Raw genomic sequence first — 6788 nt, forward strand, 5'->3', positions numbered from 1 at the left:
CTGGCTTATGGAGTGCAGAACTTTAACAGCTTCATCTTTTAGGATTTGGACTAGCTCAGGTGGAATTCTATCACCTCACTAGCTTTGTTCATAGTAATGCTTCCTAAGGCCCACTTGATTTCATACACCAGGATGTCTGTCTCTAGATGAGTGACCCATCACCATGCTTATACAGGTCATTAGACCTTTTTTACAGTTCTTCTGTGTATTCTTGCCACCTCTTCTTAATGTCTTCTGCTTCTGTTAGGTCAATGCTGTTTCTATTCTTTATTGTGCCCATCTTTGCGTGAAATATTTCCTTGGTATCTCTAATTTTTTTGAAGAGGCTTCTAGTCTTACCCATTATATTGTTTTCCTCTTTTTCTTTGAATGTTCATTTAAGGCTTTCTTATCTATCCCTCCTTGCTATTCTTTGGAACTCTGCATTCAGATGGGTATATCTTTCCATTTCTCCTTTGCTTTTTGCTTCACTTCTTTTCTCAGATATTTTTAAGGCCTCCCCAGACAATCATTTTGCCTTGTTGTATTTCTTTTTCTTGAGGATGGTTTTGGTCACCACCTCATGTACAGTGTTAAGAACCTTTGTCCATAGTTCTTCAGGCACTATGTCCTTCAGATCTAATCCCATGAATCTACTTATTACTTCTACTGTATAATCATAAGGGATTTGATTTCAGTTATACCTAAATGACCTACTGGTTTTTCCTACTTTCTTCAATTTAGGTTTGAATTTTGCAATAAGGAGCTCATGATCTGAGCTACAGTCAGCTCCTGGTCTTGTTTTTGCTGACTGTATGAAGTTTTTCCATCTTCCGTTGCAAAGAATAGCACATTGGTATTGACCATCTGGTGATGTCCATGTGTAGAGTCATCTTTTGTGTTCTTAGAAAAGAGTATTTGCCATGACCAATGTGTTCTCTTGGCAAAACTCTGTTAGTCTTTGCCCTGCTTCATTTATGCTCCAAGACCACACTTGCCTGTTACTCCCGGTATCTCTTGACTTCCTACTTTTGTATTCCAGACCCCTATGATGAAAAGGACATCTTTTGGGGGTGTTAGTTCTAGAAGGTCTTGGAAGACTTCATAGAACTGTTCAAATTCAGCTTCTTCAACATTAGTGGTTGTAACATAGACTTAAATACTGTGATGTTTAATTATTTGCCTTGGAAATGACCTGAGTTCATTCTGTCATTTTAGATATTGCAGATGAGTACTGCATTTTGGACTTTTGTTGACATGAGGGCTGCTCCATTCTTCCAAGGGATTCTTTCCCTCAGTAATAGATATAATGGTCATCTGAGTTAAATTTGCCCATTTCCATCCATTTTAGCTCACTGATTCCTAAAATTTTGATGTTCACTCTTGCCATCCCCTATTTGACCACATCCAGAAAAAAATTACAGGAAAAAAACTGCAAAAACACAAGTATATGGAGTTTAAACAAAATGTTTCTAAATAATGAACAGGTTACTGATGAAATACAAAGGGATATATAAGAATTCCTAGAAACAAATGAAAATGACAACATGATTACGCAAAACCTATGGGATGCAGTGAAAGGAATTCTAAGAGGGAAGTATATAGCAATACAATCCTACCTCAAGAAACAAGGAAACATTGAATAGAAAATCTAATTTTACACCTAAAACAACTGGAAAAAGAAGAAGAGGAAGAAGAACAACAAAAAAATGTGAAGTTGGTAGAAACAAAAACATCATAAAGATCAGAGCAGAAATAAATGAAAAAGAAATGAAGGAAATAATAGGAAAGATTAATAAAACTAAAAGCTGGTTCATTGAGAAGATAAACAAAATTGACAAAGTATTAGGCAGACTTATCAGGAAAAAAGGGGAGAAGAATCAAATCAACAAAATTAGATATGAAAAAGGAGAGGTTACAGCAGACAGTGCAGACAGATGATCATAAGAGACTATTTTGAGCAACTATATGCCAATAAAATGGACAACTTGGAAGAAATGGACAGATCCTTACAAAAGTTCAACCTCCCAAGACTGAACCAGGAAGAAATAGAAATTTTGAACAAGACAATCACAAGTGCTGATGCTGAAACTGTGATAAAAAAAAAAAAATCCCCAAAAACAAAAGGCCAGGGCCAGATGGATTCACAAGTGAATTCTATCAAATATTTAGAGAAGAGCTAATGTATATTCTTCTAAAAATCTTTTAAAAAAGGAAGGAACACAAACTCATTCTACAGGCCACCATCACGCTGATACCAAAACCAGACACTGACAACACACAAAAAGAAAATTACAGGCCAATACATAGATGAACCTCGATGAAAAAATTCTTAACCAAATTCTATCGAACAGAATTCTACAATACATTTAAAAAATCATACAAGATGTTCAAGTCAGCTTTATCCCAGGGATGCAAGGATTCTTCAGTATACACAAATAAATCAATGTGATATGCCATATTAACAAACTGAAAGATAAAAACCATATGATAATGTCAATAGATGCAGAAAAAACTTTCAACAAAATTCAGTACCCTTTTATAATAAAAAATTCTTCAAAAATGGGCATAGAAGGAACCTACCCTAACATAATAAAGGCCATATAAAACAAACCCACAAAAAACCATCATTCTCAATGGTGAAAAACTGAAAGCAACCCCTCTAAGTTCAGGGACAAGACAAGAGTGCACACTCTCACTGCTATTATTCAACATTGTTTTGGAAGTCCTAGCTATGGCAATCAGAGAAGAAAAAGAAATAAAAGGAATCCAGATGGGAAAAGAAGAAGTAAAACTTTGACTATTTGCAGGTGATATGATACTATACATAGAAAACCCTAAAGGTACTATCAGAAAATTACTATACCAAATCAATGAATTTAGCAAAGTCACAGGATACAGAATCAATACACAGAAATGCCTTGCATTCCTATACGCTATCAACACAAAATCAGTAAAAGAAATTAAATAATCAATCTCATTTACCATTACAACAAAAAAATAAAATACCTAGGAATAAAGCTAACTGAATAAAACTAACTAAGGAGAGAAAAGAACTGTATACAGAAAACTAAGACACTGATTAAATAAATCAAAGACAACAGAAACAAACAGATATTCCATGTTCCTGGGTTGGAAGAAACTATTATTGTGAAAATGACTATACTACCCAATACAGTCTACATATTCAATGCAATCCCTATCAAATTACCAATCATAGTTTTCACAGAACTAGAAAAAAAAATCTCACAATTCGTATGGAAACAAAAAAGACCCCAAATAGCCAAAGCAATCTTGAGAAAGAAGAAAGGAGCTCGAGGAATCAACCTTCCTAACTTCAGAGTATACTACAAAGCTACAAAGACACATACTGTGCTGGCACAAAAACAGAAATACAGACCAATGGAACAAGAGAGAAAGCACATAAATAAACCCACACACCTATGAGCACTTATCTTTGACAAAGGAGGCAAGAATACACAATGGGGAAAAGACAGTCTCTTCAATAAGTGGTGCTGGGAAAACTGGACAGCGACATGTAAAAGAATGATATTAGAACACTTCCTAGCACCATACACAGAGATAAACTCAAAATGGATTAAAGACCTAAATGTAAGATGAAAAACTATAAAATTCTTAGAGGAAAATATAGGCAGAACACTCGATGACAAAAATCACAGCAAGATCCTTTATGACCCATCCCCTAGAGTAATGGAGATAAAAACAAATACACATGTGGGACCTAATATAAGCTTTGGGACAGCAAAGGAAACTATAAACAAGGTGAAAGGACAACCCTCAGAATGGAAAAAAATAATAGCAAATCTTCCCAACCCAGGGATAGAACCCAGATCTCTTGCATTGCAGGTGGATTCTTTACCAGCTGAGCCATAAGGGAAGCCCAAGAATACTGGAGTGGGTAGCCTATCCCTTCTCCAACGTATCTTTCTGACCCAGGGATCAAACCTGGGTCTCCTGCATTGCAGGCAGATTCTGTACCAACTGAGCTATCAGGGAAGCCCTCAATAGCAAATGAAACAACTGAAAAATATTAATTTCCAAAATATACAAGCAGTTTATGTAACTCAGTAACAGAAAAAAAACCAAACAACCCAATTAAAAAGTGGGCAGAAGACCTAAACAGGTTTTCAAAGAAGACAATACAGATGGCTAATAAACACATGAAAAGATGCTCAACATCACTCATTATTAGTTCAGTTCAGTTCAGTTCAGTCTCTCAGTCGTGTCAGATTCTTTGGGACCCCATGAATTGCAATTGCACGCCAGGCCTCTCTGTCCATCACCAACTCCCAGAGTCTACCCAAACCCATGTCCATTGAGTCAGTGATGCCATCCAACCATCTCATCCTCTGTCGTCCTCTTCTCCTCCTGCCCCCAATCCTACCTAGAATTAGGGTCTTTTCCAATGAGTCAACTCTTCTCATGAGGTGGCCAAAGTATTGGAGATTCAGCTTCAACATCAGTCCTTCCAATGAACACCCAGGATTGATCTCCAAAGCATTATTAGAGAAATGCAAATCAAAAGTACAATGAGATATCACCTCACACCAATCAGAATGGTCATCATCAAAAAAGTGTACAAACAATAAATGCTGGAGAGGGTTTGGAGAAAAGGGAACCCACTTGCACCAGTGGTGGGAATGTAAATTGATAGGTCATTATGGAAGAGAGTATTTCTTTAAAAATTAGGCATGAAACTACCATATGACCCAACAATCCCAATACTGGGCATATACCCGGAGAAAACCATAATTGAAAAAGACACATATATCCCAGGGTTCATTGCAGCACTATTTACAATAGCTAGGACATGTAAACAACCTGGATGTGCATGGACAGATGAATGGATAAAGAAGTTGTGGTACATATATACAGTGGAATATTACTCAGCCCTAAAAAGGAATGCATTTGAGTCAGTGCTAATGAAGTGGATGAACCTAGAGCCTATTATACAGAGTGAAGTAATCAGAAAGAGAAAAGCAAATATCATATATTAACACAAATATATGCAATCTAGAAACATTATAGTGATTAACTTATTTGCAGGACAGCAATGAAGACACAGGCATGGAGAACCGGCTTATGGACATGGGTAGGAGGAGGAAGGAGAAAGAAAGTGAAAGTGTTAGTCACTCAGTTGTGTCCAACTCGAGAGAGTGAGATTAATGAAGAGAATAGCATGGAAACATATACATTACAATACATAAATAGATAGCCAGTGGGAATTTGCTGTATGACTCAAGGAACCCAAATCAGGGCTCTGTGACAACCAAGAGGGGTGGGATGGAATGGGACGGGGGAGTGAATCTCAAGAGGCAGAGGAACATATGTACACCTTCGGCTTATCCATGTTGATGTATGGCAGAAATCAACACAATATTGTAACTATACTTCAATTAAAAATAAATAAATTTTTAAAAAAGAAAGCAGAATGTGTGGAGGCTGTGTAATAGAGCAGTGAAAACTTGAGGTTTGAAATCACACCACTGCTTCAGACTTGATACTTTGTTGGCTACGTAAACTCGAGCAAATTATTGAATTTTTCAGAGCCTTCATTTCCTCATCTGTTGAATAATAATTGAACCTGTGTGAAAGTGTTTTGAAAATTAAAATTAAGCTTAGTGATTCCCAATGCATGTTAGATATCATTGTTATTATAAAACTTAACGTACAGTGTCCCATAGGTTTTGGGTTGTTGTGTTTTCATTTTCATTCGTTTCCATGCATAATTTTATTTCTTTTTTGATTTCTTCTGTGATTTGTTGGTTATTCAGAAGCGTGTTGTTTAGCCTCCATATGTTGGAACTTTTAATAGTTTTTTTCCTGTAATTGAGGTCTAATCTTACTGCATTGTGGTCAGAGAAGATGGCTGGGATGATTTCAATTTTTTTGAATTTACCAAGGCTAGATTTATGGCCCAGGATGTGATCTATCCTGGAGAAAGTTCCATGTGCACTTGAGAAAAAGGTAAAATTGATTGGTTTGGGGTGGAAACTCCTGTAAATATCAATTAAATCTAATTTGTCTATTGTATCATTTAAAGTTTGTGTTTCCTTGTTAATTTTCTGTTTAGTTGATCTATCCATATGCGTGAGTGGAGTATTAAAGTCTCCCACTATTATTGTGTTATTGTTAATTTCCCCTTTCATACTTGTTAGTATTTGCCTTATATATTGTGGTGCTCCTATGTTGGGTGCATATATATTTATGATTGTTATGTCTTCTTCTTGAATTGAACCTTTGATCTTTATGTAGTGTCCTTCTTTGTCCCTTTTCACATCCTTTATTTTAAAGTCTATTTTATCTGAAATGAGTATTGAGACTCCTGCTTTCTTTTGGTCTCCGTTTGCATGGAATATGTTTTTCCATCCTTTCACTTTCAGCCTGTGTGTGTCTCTAGTTTTGAGGTGGGTCTCTTGTAGACAGCATATATAGGGGTCTTGTTTTTTGTATCCATTCAGCAACCCTTTGTCTTTTGGTTGGGGCATTCAACCCATTTACATTTAAGGTAATTATTGATAAGTATGATCCCGTTGCCATTTACTTTGTTGTTTTGAGTTCCTGTTGAAACATCCTTTCTGTGTTTCCTGTTTAGAGAAGATCCTTTAGCATTTGCTGGAGAGCTGGTTTGGTGGTGCTGAATTCCCTCAGCTCTTGCTTGTCTGTAAAGCTTTTGAATTCTCCTTCATATCTGAATGAAATCCTTGCTGGGTACAGTAATCTGGGTTGTAGATTATTCTCTTTCATTACTTTAAGTATGTCCTGCCATTCCCTTCTAGCCTGAAGGG

This window comes from Giraffa tippelskirchi, chromosome X (assembly GCF_054371585.1).
Source record: "Giraffa tippelskirchi isolate mGirTip1 chromosome X, T2T-mGirTip1v1.2.pri, whole genome shotgun sequence".
Taxonomy (NCBI): Eukaryota; Metazoa; Chordata; class Mammalia; order Artiodactyla; family Giraffidae; genus Giraffa; species Giraffa tippelskirchi.